The sequence below is a fragment of the Numida meleagris genome, chromosome 3 (genome assembly GCF_002078875.1).
Source record: "Numida meleagris isolate 19003 breed g44 Domestic line chromosome 3, NumMel1.0, whole genome shotgun sequence".
NCBI lineage: Eukaryota > Metazoa > Chordata > Aves > Galliformes > Numididae > Numida > Numida meleagris.
In genome coordinates this window covers 8,906,870-8,922,618 of record NC_034411.1, presented here as the reverse complement: position 1 = coordinate 8,922,618, position 15,749 = coordinate 8,906,870, and the positions used below count along the sequence as shown (strand labels likewise).

The window sequence follows — 15,749 nt, the reverse complement described above, 5'->3', positions numbered from 1 at the left end:
CCCGGTACAGCATTCAATCTGTTCCTTTTAATTAAGCTGAGTAACAAGCTACCAGCTCAGCTCCAGAGAAAAATGTAAGCTGCTGGCTGTCTCAGATGAGCAGTTCTACGGGGAAGCAGAGTTAGGAGAGCTGAAAAGTGTGACCTTCATTAAACCACCAAAATAATGACCAAAGTTGAGCAAAGATTGTCAGCCAGTCAGACTGGGACCACCTGGGAGTATCCAGTGTCCAGCCTCCAGCCCTTGCACACCTTGCCCTTCTGCTGGTGAGGCAGATTCAACAGCCTGCACGCTTAGCTTGAAAAACAGGGAGACCATTTTTTGTTTCATTCTTCCTAAAAAGGAAGAAAAGATTGCTGCTGTCAGAGGAGAAAGGAGTACCTTCCCCTCCTGAGCCTTGCATCATCCCACTTCATTTCGGGCAGCGTCACCCCCACAGCCACATTATGTCACCTGCACACCCTTAACGATGCAGTGTATTACACAGGGAAGGAGCAGTGTCCTGTGCACACACACACCCCAGAAATGAACCTGGTCACAACACCACGCCTTGAGACATCCCTCCCGGTAGGTTAACAGAACTACTTGCCATGAAATCCCTACACATGAAGCACAGCCTCTTCATTTTAACAAATACATTTTGGATGTATTTGGCTAAACGTCCGCCCTCCCTGCTCTCAGGCTGTATTTTCCTACAGCAGCAGGGAAGCCTCAGAGCACCGCAGGAGCCTGGGGCTTAGCAGGGCTTTTCCCCTGTCCAGTGCAGGGATGGAAATAATGCCATCTTACACACTTGTAACCTGAAATCTATTTAGTTACCCCTCCTGATATCTTTTCTTTCACACAGCATACTGGCTAGGCAGCATGGTCCTTCGCAGCAGCCTCACAGCATGCATACAGCTCCTTTTTTTGTACTCAGGAATCTCTGCTGGGTTGAGAACCCTTGGGCTTTCCCCATGGCAACCTCATTTGTGCACTGGGCAAGGGCAACCAATGCTGAGCGGCATTTGAGCCCATAGGGCAAACAACCCAAGCACACAGCTGGTCTGGAGCCAGCAGGTTTATGCAGACCTTCTGGTTATGTGACCAACGAGCAGAAGCAGGTTATTAATTTAGCACCAGAGGTGCCAATGAAGCTTTGCAGGCTGGGAGAAAACAGATGAACTTCACTAACAAATACAAGCAGGGTTCTGAGCCAACAATAAAAATTGATGTGAGCTGAAATACCAACATACATAAAAAAAAAAATGAGTGGGCACGAAGGCTTTTTATTTTTTAAATACTCATTTCTTATTCAATTCTGGATTCCTAATGGTGGAGAAAGAGAGAAAAACTGGGCAGAAAACAGGAGGAATAGAGATACTGCCACACCTGCCTTTCTCCATCTACCTCTGCTTTGCCCAGCCTTTGGTCAAGACCTCCCTGGCTTTTCCTTATTAATTAGACTCCATCCTCAGATCAGCAGGACCCTGAGGGCTTTGAGAGGGCCACTGCCTTCCGCTTCCTTCCCCTCACCAGGTGGTGTCATGGAGAATAAATCAAATAATCCAAAGAGTGACAAGAGAGGTGGGGGGGGGAGGCACCTTCATGCGATGCAGATAGAAGCCAATAATACACAAAATATACCATACATTGGCAGCTGTGCCCATAGAACTGGGTGGTCTTTAAGGTCCCTTCCACCCCAAGCATTCTGTGATTTAATGAAAATTGATATGGGTGAAAAAGTGCTTGTTTCAAATATTACCATTAAAAAAAATTTTAAACAGAGCATTTGATATTTTTCTTAAATCACCCTCATCCAATTGTAAAATGGTGTCCATTTGGAGTAACCCTAATTCCAAGGGCTGAATCCCCTCCTCGGCACGGAGCTGACCTGCAGACAGCCCCTGGGGACTCAGGGCACCACACACACTGTGCTTTCCAACCTAATTCATTTAGGATCGCATGGTCCTCAACTAAACCCGCTTGGTTCCCTATGTTGCTAATCTAGTTAACTGCATATTGGCTAATTGCAGTCTTTAACTCACTGCCAAACGTGGCAAGTCACCATCTGTCCAGCCTGGCTACCTGAAAAGTCAGCAGCCACATGAAGCAGAGCCTCAGCTGGGGATGTAGAGAAACCAGCTGCTGGCACCTGCTGTCCAGCACAAGTTGCATTGCATTTACTTGATCACAATAGAACGGTTTTTATATGATGTGAGGAAAAAAGAAAAAAAGAATAAATCTGGACACCCTTAACACAGTCTGGGGACTGATGGACACAGGAGAAACATGACTTTCCTATGCTCCTAGCTATTATGCAGCCACATCAAAAGCAGGGCACGCAAGCCAGTGTGCTAGCACAGTGTAGCCAAAGCCCTCTCCCCAGCTTTGCCAGAATTTAACCCAAATCCTTTTGAAAACCAAACTCAGCGCCTACAGCTTTCACCCCGTGCCCTGTCTGCAGGCCTGGAGAGGCAGAGTGTAGGTACCAGCCTGCTGGAGATGGCCATGGGCCGGTGCATCTGGCGGAAGGTGGGCAAAACCCAACCAGCTTTGCTGATGCCACCCCACCAACCTCCATTACAGACCAACATGCAGTGCCAGCAGAAAATAAATTAATAACAGATGTCTTCCATCTATTGAAAAATCCATGCAATGATGGCAGCAAATCCATGCAGTGAAGATGGCTGAAACTTGAACTGCAGATATAGAGAGGAGAAGTCAGGCCTGCAACTTATTCTACCTGCCATCAGCTTTGAAAGGTCCTGAAAAATGCTCCCAGATTCCATCGATCCCTCGTAAGAGCTTGGCAGAGAGCATGCTGCGAGCTGGAAGATGCCCAAACCTGCAGGCAGGTAACAGCCCACCTCAAACAGATGGGGAGGCTTCTTCCAAAATCTCCACATTGGAGAACGTTATCACAGCAGAGATGATACAAAATGAGTCAAGATGAAAAAAGGCTCAATTTCCTTGCTAATGGCTTTCCATTCAATTCTTCTGCAGCTCTGGAAATTAGCTGCCTGAGCACTAAGGAAAGGAAAAATAAGCACAGGACTTGGGCAGACTCTCACTGTTTTAAATAAAACTCTGTGCCTACAGCGGAGAAGGTTCTGTGTGGCTTTGTGGGAAGTAGAAATAGAAGAAAACGAAGGGCTGAGCCTGACCCCACTGAAAGCAAGCAGCCACTGTGCCCAAACCACGGACGCTTTGAGAAACCACTCCTCTTCCAAAACACGTTATCCCTGTCAGTCATGGACGGAAAGTGATTTCCAGCCACTAGCCCACAGCAAAGGGTAATAATGGATGAAAAATAGTCACGCTATCGTTTTCCATGAAATGCCAGAAACGAGGTGTGGGGCAATGCTGAGGGCCTGGAGTGCTGGTGGGAATGCTGAGAGGAACAGCCTCAGCCCCCACCTGCTGTGAGGCAGCAGCACAGAGGGAACAGCTCGTTTAGCAGCCAGCCCTGCTCTGCCACTGTCAGCTGTGCACAGGGCCTTGAGCACGAAGCAGAGCTCGCTCATGACTAGAAGCAACCAATAAGCCTATTGAAATGCCATAAATCCTATGTTGGCAGAGCTTGTAGCAATTCAAGCCTCCACATAAAATTAGGCCTTACAGCTGCACCTAAAGGCGGGCAAGTAATCAAAAGATGAGGACATTTAAAAGAGATCCTGTGAGCACCAAGAAAGGAGAGCTTTGGGGGCAGGAAGAAAACCTGCATGCAACCAGTGCCTGGGAACAGGTGAATGCCAACCCATTGTGGACCCCGCTGCTCCTCACTGCCCTGCAAAGTCAGTCCCTCACACACAGAGAAACCGAGGCACAGAACTTGGGTGGCCACTGGCTTCCCCTGACTCAGTTCTTGGATACCACTGCTGAAAGCTGCTAATGAAGAAAGTCCTTCTTCCCACTCCTTACATTGCGTCGTTCTGTTCCTAACCTGAATGAGAGTGGGCACGCCTGGAGGTGTACCACTATCTTAACACAAAGCCAGGACTTGGCCATTCTTCTCAAATATAAAACTACATCACCTAGGTAAAATTTTCCAAGACTGCAGCTAGGTATGTTTTTACCAGACACACTGCCTCTGTAGCAGAAGAGATGACTGGAAGGTGAGATTCCTACACAGGATAGAATTGTGCTCTGGGGGCATCAAGTGGTGCTCGTTATGAATGAGGATGCTTTCTTCTACCAAACTTGATGGGTGTTGAGCAGTAATTGAGTGACAGTGGAGGTTTGCACTGTACCTGGGAGCATCAAGCTAGGCATCCAGACGAAGATATGCCCTTGAAACCTGGGTATAATGACAAGTTTACCTCTGTGCCAGGCTCCTCTGGAGACTCAGGCATGGGCATGTTCCTCGCTACAGCTGCCAAAGAGCTCTGAATCTCTGGGACAAACATTTACCATGAAATTACCATCACATCTAGAATGGATGGATCCTGGCTACTCAAGACTTTTGTTGTGTTTGTCTGTGTTTTAAACCATAGGAGCTATAGGAAACCACAGGAGGACATGACAGTTTGGGTCTTAGCTCATTCCTATCAGCATTAATAGCAAAACTGTAATTAATTTTAAATACCAGGGAACAACCTTCAGAGCACAGCCTGAAATACAGAACCAGGCTTCTTCATGCAGTCTGTCATCTGCATATTTTTAAAACAATGCAAAAAAAGTCTTCAATAAAAAGATTTTTTTCTCCAAACACATCCATGAGCTGTGATCTTTTATTTTCCAGGAAACAGGTAAAGAAAGGATCTGTCAGCTGAACAGTAGTTGAGATGCTCGAAAACACTTGGCAAAGCCACGCAACAATCTGAAACAAGCTGCTCCCATTTTGTCAGATACTCGCCTTGTTAGATTTTCACTAAGATAATGATAATCTGGCTAATATACGTAATACTTTGGTGTCTAACCTTTTAGGAGCTTCCCAGTGAAGCAATGGAACGTCATGCCAGGGTCTCCCTGGTGCCCACAGAAGCCCTAAGGAGAGCCACAGGGGAGCTGGGGAGGGGCACAGCGTGCACCACACTTGCACACATTCCTGGCAGAGCATTCAGCAGTGGAGCCTTGCCTGGGAGAGACCACCCTGTGCCATCAGTTCAGCCAGCAAAGGGCTAAACACAGAGGCTAGATGAAGAGATGCAAAGCCCGATACACCAGGCATTTAAAGCAGACCTGGCTGCACGCAATGCAGTAAAACCACAGATCTGTTCCTTGGACAGACCCAGCCACCCACCACTCTCGCTTCAGCTCCCAGCTGAGTGGCCTTCTTGGTGTGCAGAGAAATGCAGCACACTGTTTCTTTGAGGATCAGAGCGAGACTGCTTTTTCAGAAGTGTAGAACCATGTGTAAAGCCCTTCGCTTCAGAGCCACCGGTCCATCCCCACTGGAGACAGGGAAGGAGTTTGCATGGATTTAATCTGTTTTGTTGTTGTTGTTGTTTTTTGCATGCATTCTGTTAGAAATAACAAAGGCTGTTACAGTTCCGTCTTCTCAAGGGATCCTCTAAAAAATTTTATTGCGACTATAACTCTAGTAAACACACACGAATAAAATCTACTCCCCTGCAGCCAGCCAAGGAGTTCAAGTTCCTTTGGCAAAGGGCACTGACCGCAAAATAAATAAAATGCTTGCTGCAAGAATGACAAGAAGGGAGACCTACCTTCACCTTTGTTTTTGTTTACATGCTTCCATTAGTACCCGGGGAAGTTTAACTCTACCACGCTGGGTCCCCAGCCCCAAGTCCACAGGTCTCAGCACGCCTCTGGCAGTCCACCACCCCGCAACTTCTCCTCAGCAATTCGGTCCCGATGTATTAAACTGTCACCGCTCACTAAGAAATTAGACCTGATGACACCTAAGCAGATTCATTAATGTATTAGGCAAATGCAATCTGATTGGCTCCTTTTTTTAGGCGTTCAGCAAGCAGCGTGCAAACAAACCTGGAGGATGAGGCTCTCAGGGGAGGGCGGGCAACTCGCCAGCATTCTTGCTTAAATGGAGGGAAATAAAGCAACAGCTCTCCCACAGTCACTCTGGAATTTGCAGCTTACTGCTTGCTTTAAGACAGCAGAAAGACAACACACAGGATCAGCTGCCCCAGCCTTACAGAGATACCATGTAGTTTCCACATATACCATGCACCTTGAAGTACCATTGCTACTTCAAAGTGGCACAGCACTAGCCATGACCAAGCCAAATCCCAACCACCAACTGCCCCTTACACTTAGACAGAGGCAAACCACCTCTAAATTAATTGAACACATTGCAATCATAATACATTTGACTTCTGCAGGGGATTTGTCCATAGTACTTCCACCTTGGGCTAAGGCCTCATTAGATGTCATGAATTAAGCAGAACCAGGCTGGAAAGATACTTGGAGAAGAGTCCTGAAGCTCAACAGGAAGCAGGATGAGCAGTTCACACTCTTCCAGGTGACGCTACTACATCAAGAATTTGGGAAGACATTCTGTACATGATTACAAAACATGCCATCTACCACAACACAGATCTTCCCCAGTAATATCACAATGTGATCACACCTCTTATTCATAAAGACATAAGCCAACATTTCTCCAATCCTCTCAGCCTACTCTATTGGTTTTTCATGATAAGACATTTAGTAAGCCTGAAGGTCTGGACAAAGCAGTGATTTGCTGCAGAATAAGGCATATCAGCACCGGGGTTTTGTGAGTATGTCTTACTAGACAGACGTCCAGGGCCCTGTCATTGCTCGGATAACACTGGAGAAGACATTGCTTTTCCACGTCTATGGCCTCTGGATGGATCTATGCCTGCCCACCAGCAGCCCAGCCCTTGTTTCTCTCAACCAAAACACTGTACTTGTCTCACCTGAGGAACAGCTAGATGAACAACAAAATGTATTGTGCTGGAAAGCAGCAAAGGAAGTGAGCAGTAACAGCTTTCAGCCCATTATTGCATTACTCGGGTTTTAGTTGGATGCAATAGGAAGGTCATATGATGATAGACCAGGACCTGAGTAGGAGGCACTGTGACTGTATGACTAAACCATCACATTTTGGGGAGGCAAGTGGGAGAAAATAGGAGAAGGAAGCAGCACTCTGCAGTGGTTTGCCTGCTTGCCACAACACCAAACACATCTAACATACCAGCAACATCTTCTCACCAACTGCCAAACATTCATGCTCTTACACGGCACTGAAGAGTTAAATATTTCTGCACATCACTCCCCTACCCCTCCTCTTTCCAAGCAGGAGTCAATGCCTTGCCCTGCTGCATGTCTGGCCATTGTTTTGTGGTGTTTTTTTTTTTTTTTTTTTTTTAAGCTGTTAATTAAGAGCTTATATAAAGTTGACTGAAAGAGAGCCTGGCCTTGGGGTGACTCCACAAGGGGGAGGTAGGGGTGCTCAGCAGTTCAGAGCTGGGTTCATCTGCTTGTTCTCTGGAACAAGGAGAGGTCCTAAAGAGCAGAAAGGGCCTGCACAGGGATGTGAGTGGAAACCAGACTGCTTGTGGATCTTGAGCTCTTTTTTAATTCATAGATTTAGAAAAGGCTCACACACAGCACTGTGAAGCAGAGTGCAGCTGGGTTTGTGCCCTCCATTAGGATGACATATTGCATCTGCCCACTGTGGAGCTCTGGTGCCTTTCTCTAAAACATCGAGTCCAAGACCCTCAGAGATGGGTTTCTGAACAATACAGTTTACTCAAGACCAATCCAGTCTGTCAATTCACATATTTAATTCACAGGACCAGTAGTGTGCCCTTGTAGCCAGGAAGGCCGCTGGTATCCTGGGTGCATCAAAAAGAGTGTGGCCAGCAGGCAGAGGGAGGTGATCCTCCCTCCCCTCTACTCTGCCCTGGTGAGGCCACATTTAAAATACTGTGCCAGTTCCCCAGCTCAAAAAAAGACAGGGAACTCCTAGAAGGAGTGCAGTGAAGGGCCACAAAGATGATTAAGGGCCTAGAGCATCTCCCTTATGAAGAAAGGCTAGAGTAATCTGGGTCTGTTCAGCCTGGGGAAAAGATGACTGAGAGGGGATCTGATTCATGTTTATAAATATCTAAAGGGAGGTGGAAGACAAATGAGTGAGGCCAGGCTCTTCTCAGTGTGTAGCGATAGGACAAGGAAAAATAGTCTAAAACTTGAACATAAGAGGTTCCGTATCAACACACGGGAAAACTTTACTGCAAGAGTGAAGCACTGGAACAGGCTTCCCAGAGAGGTTGTGGAGTCTCCTCTGGAGATACTCAAGACCTGGCTGGACATCTACCTGTGTGACCTATTGTAGGGAACTGCTTTAGCAAGGAGTTGGACTCAATGATTTCTTGAGGTCCCTTGCAACCCCTGGGATTCTGTGATATTGGTGACTGAGCACACCTCACCTCTGTCCTCTGCAAAACAAGCTCGTTAAATCAGCTGCAAGTTTATCCCTCTTAGAAACCAGCCTCTGATTTTCAACTAGCTGATTTCACATGCATTTGCAGCCACATAACAGCTTATTTACATATAAAAACCTTCTCCAGCTTCATAAACAATCCCAACAGGTGATGGTAAACACTCCAGAACCAGATGCACACTCCAGCATCAGAGCACACATTGAAGTCTGAACTCTCTGAACATAAGAAAGGGAAAAACGCTGTATAGCAGCAAGGAAAACGTGTGAGAAACAGCCCTGTGAGCACCAAGTGGGACAAGGAGAAGGCCTGGAGCAGAGATCCCCCCTCAGAGGCCACTCTCGGGCTAGAACATCCCCGATGCTCACTGCTGCATTTGTGTTTCTGAAAGGGAATGACAGGGCTACATTTGAGCTCTCCCCCTGAGGCATGCATAAGTGCTGCACAGTCACCTATCTTTCATCCCCACAGCTCTAATGAAGGAGGATTCCTTGCACTCCCATACACCTCCCTTCTGCTCTGTCAGCTTTTTTCTCTCTCTGAACACTGAGCAGGAGCTGAGTCCCATGAAACCACACCTGAAACCATTTTGGACTTCAGAGATACAGAACATCACAGATGAAAGCTGGAGCAGCTGAGACCCCAGTCCTCCCCCTCTCTTCAAGATATTACAGCGCTATCATTCAAAACAGCATTAAATGACACTATATTTGGCTCTGACAATTGAAAAATGATAAAGGACGGACTGGAAAATAGAGGGACTCCAAGAGGAAGGAGAACAGGCAGCCTTAGGAGACACCAATCCTGCAGCTGGAAGCACCAAGCTGACTTGGGGGTCATTGGAAGGAAGATTTGTACAGGGCAATCTACTGTAATCCTTCAACAGCTATAACGCGATGACGCTGGGAGCCCCACTCAGCAAGCACTATTTCTGATGTTCAGAGCATTTCTTATCAGATGCAATTAAGGCTCTAATCTTAAATCCTCAGGAGAAAATAAATCCCAGGCCCCAGAGCTACATGGGATCACCTTGTCAAATCGGGCCTTTCCTCCCCTGAGTGACACCATGACACCAGGCCTGCTTCTCCAGGTGCCTCCAGAAGCCATGGGAACTAAAGGAACCCTTAAGCAAACTGATGAAAGCTAAGATTCTGTGCACACCATTAAACCTTCACGCACCAGGGAAACACACTTTACAAATCAATTTGGACACACAGACCGTGCTTAGTTAACTCTCTTTTCTGCAGATATATTCTCACAAGGCTTCAGTTGTCATCTGTTATGGTCCCCGAGTGCACTTAAGTTCTGCACATCTCCAGAAGTGCTATTACTGTTTTACTTAAAAAAAAAAAAAGAAAGAAAAAAAAAAGGATTGCCACCAGCCCTTTCTTTTTCCACCATCTCAGCACTTTAAGCACATTGCAACAGCTTTCCCTCAGAGAAGACAGGCAGATGCAGTGCAAGACAAGGTGCTAGAAGAAGACACAGCCACAGGAGTGCACCCTGTCCCCAGGCCCTGTGCTCTGCAGCACAGACAGGTCCTGGCAGCGCAGACCCAGGCTGAGCACCCAGTGGTTTTGCATCACCTATGTTTCCCTCACCATTTTGCAGAGGAATCAGCAGTCTGGAACTATGGGCTGCAAGATGGAAAGAAAAACCTGCTTTTATGTTTGCCATGTCACCTCCAGTTCCCAAAGCCTATATTCACCCTCCTGAGGGTGCAGTAGGTGTTTCTTTGCCTTGACTCAGCAGGAAAAACAATCGGACATCCAGTGTCTCTCTCCAGATAGTTCAGATTACAGCACTACTATCAACATGTGTATTTGTAAACACCAGACTATGACATCCCAGGAGCACTGCTTCTTCCCATTGCTGTTCTGAGCAACGTGAACTGAGAGTCACATCAGGCGAGCAGCTACGAAGCAGGACTGCGCTGCCTGAAACAGTGGCCTCCCCAGTGTGTTTCAGCCTCTACCCACACCCCCACAAAAAAGCCTAAAAACTTCCAATTCTCCCTTCAGATCTCTCATCCTCTTATTTTTTGCTTGCTTTCCCTCCTTTTTTGTGAATCGAACTATTAGTCTGCTCAAAACTCTGTATTTCCTCTGCAAATGTATCATTTCCAAGTTGTAGAATCACAGATTTAAACTGTAGCCAGTGATGCTCCTTCCACTTCTAGTCCTTAAAATGCCTGCAAGTACTCAAGCATATCGCTGCATTGTCACAAACACCGTTCCCTGCATTATACTGCAGTCTCATTTCAAACTTCAAGTCTCTCTTTTCAAGTCTCCAGAGGATCAAAGTGTTCCAGACACCGTTTCTGAATGAAGAGTGACCTTACATCCATAACAACATACGCTTCTCCTAGAAACCTGTCAAACCAAAAAGAGATCCATGGAAGTCAACGTCTAGCGTGGCTCAAACTCATGGACCAGAGACAACGGTGGCCCCAACTGGGAAAGAGGAGGGGATGTTAGTCATCCCACTGGTGTGCGTAGGGCAGTTCACAGCATTTTGGTAGCACTGGGAATGCTGTTTTACTCAGACTTTAGTCGCGTAGAAATGCCAGTGCTAAATTCTCCATTGTCCTGCACAGGAAACTTAAACTGACGCACAGAACCGGTATCAGACCCCTCTACAAAGCAGCAGTTAGTGCAGCTTTCATGTCTTACAAAGCGGTTCTCCATTCTAACAACCTTAGCTGGACAGAAGCTTATTTATAGATAGAGAGAAAAACCCTTTCTATAAGTACGAAAATATTTCACTGGAATCAAGGAAACTGTAGGAAAGGAATCGTCACTTTGAAACTCCTCCAGAGTTCACACTTCCCAGAAAAGCCCTCCCTTCATCCTATTAGTTTCCTTCACTTAAACATACCCTTTTCCCAAACCTTTAATCATAGAATTGTTTGAGTTGGAAAGGACCCTTGTATAGCACGAAAAGAGAGGCGTGCAGTTGCCTCCGACCAGTTTTCAGATAACCCAAGAAAATTATTAGCCACAAGGCAGCAACAAAAAAGGAACAACTTACCCTGCTCTGAAGATAAGGGCTCACTAGAAAACACCCTGAAGGAAGCAGTCTCCAAGTAGAGCTCCTTCCCTGCTGGCTGCCAGCCCATAAATGAGGTTAGGGAGGTCATACTGGTGAATTGCTCGCACCTGTGCTCCCAGGGCTGGCTACGCCCCTTCACCAGGTGCTCAATCACTGGTTCAGGCCGGGACCTAACAGTTTCCATACAACCGTTAAAGGCCATCTGGTCCAACCCCCTGCTGTGAACAAGGACACCCACAGCTCCACCAGGTGCTCAGAGCCCCGTCCAGCCTGAGCTTGGATGTCCCAGCAACGGGACATCACCACCTCCCTGGGCAACCTGTGCCAGTGCTCATCGCCCTTAGTATAAAGGACTTTTTCCTTATATTCAATCTAAATGTCCTCTCTATCAACACAAACTCTGCTAAAGAGTCTGTCTGCTTCTTTCTTGTAGCTCCCCTAATCATCCCTACAAACTATTTCAGCTGTACACCTTGATTTGATTTGAAGAGCCTGAATGCAAGACAGAGCTTCAGAAAACCGCAGGTCTGGAGAGGACCCAAGCCTGCAAGTCCTGGGAGCCCCTCAGCTGGAACAGCAGCTATGGATGCCCACATTCCCTGCTCATACTGCAAGATTTTCTGCATTACAGAAATCTCTGAAGCTACACAGAGCAACTCAAGCAAAAGCAGATTATTCTACCAATCTTTGCTGTTAACCCCCTTTGCAGCAAGCCCAGATGGTGGCAGAAGACCTGCTCTGATCACAGGAACTTCCAGCTTGGGACATTTGAAAGGGTCACCGGTTCCTGTTGCAGACGTGGCGTGTGATACCGTTTCCATCTGACTTACCTCTGCATCAAATGTTTAGGAGGCGTCACAGATGGTCTCACCTGATGCAGAGTGGAAAGATTTTCAGTAGTTTCATTGATGTGGACACGGGAAAGATCCTTGTTGATGCCAGTTTCCCACGGCAACCGCTGCCATGGTTATAAATCATTTATTGCCCCCCGTTGGCGAGCAGCTGAATATAAAGAATGGGTTTACTATGTGCAAGGGAGCATGGCAAGCACACAAACCTGCTCCTCCCAAACCGTGCCAGCAGGCAGCAAAGTGCTGCACGGGTTTTGTTGCAGGGGCTTTGGGAAGTTGGTGAAACAGCTGATGGACAAGTGCTCTCTCATGCTGATGAAAACAAGCAGTCCTCCAGCTCAGATGCAGAGATTGAGGGGTCTTAAGTGCAGTAACTATCCCGGAGGAGTTTAGAGACAAACTGCTCCGCAAAGCCAGCACAGAGCTTGAAGGAAGTGTTTTTTTCCTCAAGGGCAAAATGTACCATTAATTCCTTACGATACGGCTAAATAACTTACAGTGCTCATTACCGAGCCGAGGTATTTGAAATAACCTAGTTAAGCCCATCTCCGTGATTAGAAGAGCTTTGGATAGGCTCCAGGTCTGACTGCAGCTTCACTCCCCCTCTTAGATAATGCGAGATCCACTCACTCAAATCTCACTTCCTCTCTCTCATCCCTCCCAGCAAAACAGCGTTACGTCGTGCTGCCAGAACAGAAGCACAGAGAGGCACGTGGGCTTTTCCTTAGGCAGAGACCCAGGCTCTCTTCCAAGCAGGATTATCTTTATGATCTTATTGATCTTACAAGGAACCCATGCTCCAGGAGGGAGGCGGTGAGAGGCATCCCAGACGGGAAGGGATGGCTGCCTGGCGCCTAGATGAAGTCATCCACTTGGAACAAGCTAGGAGGAATCATTTTTCCCCATGTCAATCATACTATTTTCTAAAGTAAAACTGAAGTTTTAAGCTAGCCCCTATAAATTAACTCACAGCACATGGGACTTTCCCCCATGGCCCATCTCCTGGATGGTTCCTCAAGGTCCCACAGCAATGAGGCTGGACACACATGCAAGGAAACAGTGTTTTCAGTCACCTCTCTCCAACCCCGTCCTTGCAGAGGGCAGGGAACCAGCATCCCAAAGGCCAGGGATTAGTCCCCTAGAGATGCAATCTCTGTTAAAAGCCTCAAGTGAAACTTGCCTATAAGGCTATACACCTTATCTCAGTACTTGGTCAAATGTCTACTTGCTGATGTTCCCAGTAATAAGGAATTTTCCAAGGACTGGTCGTGCATCCTAAATCTTTCCTTTTCTGTCTCCAGTGGAGTACATTTTGCTGCCCTTTGCTTCTTCTTATACCATTGCTGTTAAGATAGCTATATAGGGACAGAGAAGCTACTAGCAAGAGCCATTTTTAAAAGATGAACAGATGAACCATAAGCAAAAGTTCCACACATGGGTGCATGACCCAAAGAGGCAGCTCTTACTCCAGTACCACACTGCAGAGAAATTCTGCAATATTTAGCAAGAGAGGCAACAAACACCCTCAGCACAAAGCGCTGGCATAGTAGGACGTTCCCCTGGAAGCAGAACCATAACAGAAGAGGACAATGCGACTAACACCGTCTTACAGTAGGATACACTCATTCAGCAGCGCTAAGACGATGCCATCCTCAGCCACGCTTCACAAGTCGCTCCTGACAGCCAAGGTACGTACGTTTTGTGAAGCTGCTGTGACACCGTCTGGTCATCTGTGGTATCGCTCCTTATCATACATTTATTGCAATAATCTGGAGATCAGGCCACCATCACGTAAAAACAGCAAAGCAATACCCCTTGCATTTTGTGCAGTGGTGCCTGGACGAGTGTTGAAGACACCTGTAGATGGAACACAAGACAAATTTAGCATATAAAAGAAAAAGTACACATCAGAATTTCCACCTCATGGACTTGTTGACTGTTTCACCACTGAGGCTTGCTCTAGACACATCTTGGACATCATACAAGCTCCCACCCAAAGTCCACTGCTCAGAACGAGCAGCTGGTCTCCCTTCCTGACTCCCTTCACTCCTCTCAACACCAGCACGAGGGCTGCAAGGCAGGGCTGCTCAGTTCCCAGCCCGTTCCTCCAGATGATGCTGCATCTTCGAAATATGAAGACGTGAATTCTATCAGCTGGCTGACACTTGGTCTGTGCAGACAGATAAGCAGTTTTGAGGGTTAGAAAGTGCACAGAACAGACACTTATCAACCCTTAAGGTGCACGTAATTTTTGGAAGAATCCCAGCTGCTTGCAGTTGCCATACTACCCAGTTTCACACAGAAAAGCTGCTTGAAGATGATGCAGGTAAGGGCTCAGAGGACACAGCGAGACCTGGTTGACATCATCAGAGAAGGGCAGAACTCAGACCCCTCCTACCAGCTTGCTGAACCAGGCTCACAGAATCTCAGCATTGAGAAGTCCTGGATGTTCCCTTCCTCTTCCTTTTGCCAGGCTCTTCCACAGTTCCTCTCCTGCAACAGGTTTCCTGTTGTGCCAGAATGATGGACACAGGTAACACCCACCTTGACAGTGCAATCCAGTTTCCAATGCCATCGCAACCCATAACCAAACAGTGCCAGCAAAGTACTCCGCCCACTCTTTGACCCAAACCCACAGTCCTGCTTCGCCAGATGTGTAGGACATCGCACAATCAAGACACTGGCGTTGCTCGTGTTACTCCATACCCCAGGAGCTCAGCACTCACCAGTGAAGCACCAGACCTTCATTCACATCCCTCTTTCACCGGATTCAAAGCCAGTCTGCAGAAACATCAGCACTGCTTGAAAAGCTGCATACCAGATTAACCTATGACACAATCCAGCGTTTCTCCAAACAACATTGCAGCCCCAGTGCAACAAGGAGCTAAGAAACCAAAATTACAGATACTTTGCCTCATAACCTATGAGGTTGGCTTCTTCTTCCACAAGAGATCTAGTTTGTACAAACCACCACCCTTAGGTACCTAAGGGCTCTCTCAACAAAACCACAGGACAGGTATTTGGTAAAGGAGATGTATATTTATTCACTTTACAAAGAGGGCAGCATTTAGTTGCAACAGCTCCATTTATAGACAAATATATTGTACATTATAGTGGTGAATGGCTCAGACCTTTACCATGTTTTGCTCTTAAAAATGTGTTTGTACCTCTTCAGCTTCCAATAGCTGAGCAATCAGTTGTCCTTGCTCTGCCACTGAGGTTAAAAATCGATAATAAACGTATAGCTGTGCGCTATGTATTCACAAGTATCCACCTTCTCATTTCCCTGTGTTACTCCCCTCTCCCCACCCACCTCAACAGCCTATCCTCTGGGTTAGCATTAATCTTATATACAGCCTCAATTAAAATGAAATTAGGGAACAGTGATAGTTCTAATGTCTTTTTAAAGCACGAGAAAAGTCATTGATTCTACATATAAAAGTCTCAAGTTCAAATTTGTTAAAAAAAAAAAAAAGCT

At 46.8% G+C, this 15,749-nt stretch overlaps 1 protein-coding gene across 4 annotated transcripts in view; it reads right to left on the bottom strand.

Moving 5' to 3' along the window:
- The window catches only part of TOGARAM2 (TOG array regulator of axonemal microtubules 2), a 48,835-nt gene extending 36,408 nt beyond the window's left edge, over positions 1-12,427 (bottom strand). The window contains exon 1 of one of the 4 annotated variants that reach the window (XM_021391783.1): positions 12,292-12,427. The gene's annotated coding sequence lies outside the window, so the exon portion shown is untranslated. Of the gene's footprint in view, positions 1-5,651; positions 5,778-12,250 lie in introns of those variants that run through there. The other 3 variants (XM_021391777.1, XM_021391778.1, XM_021391784.1) reach the window with 3 other exon arrangements.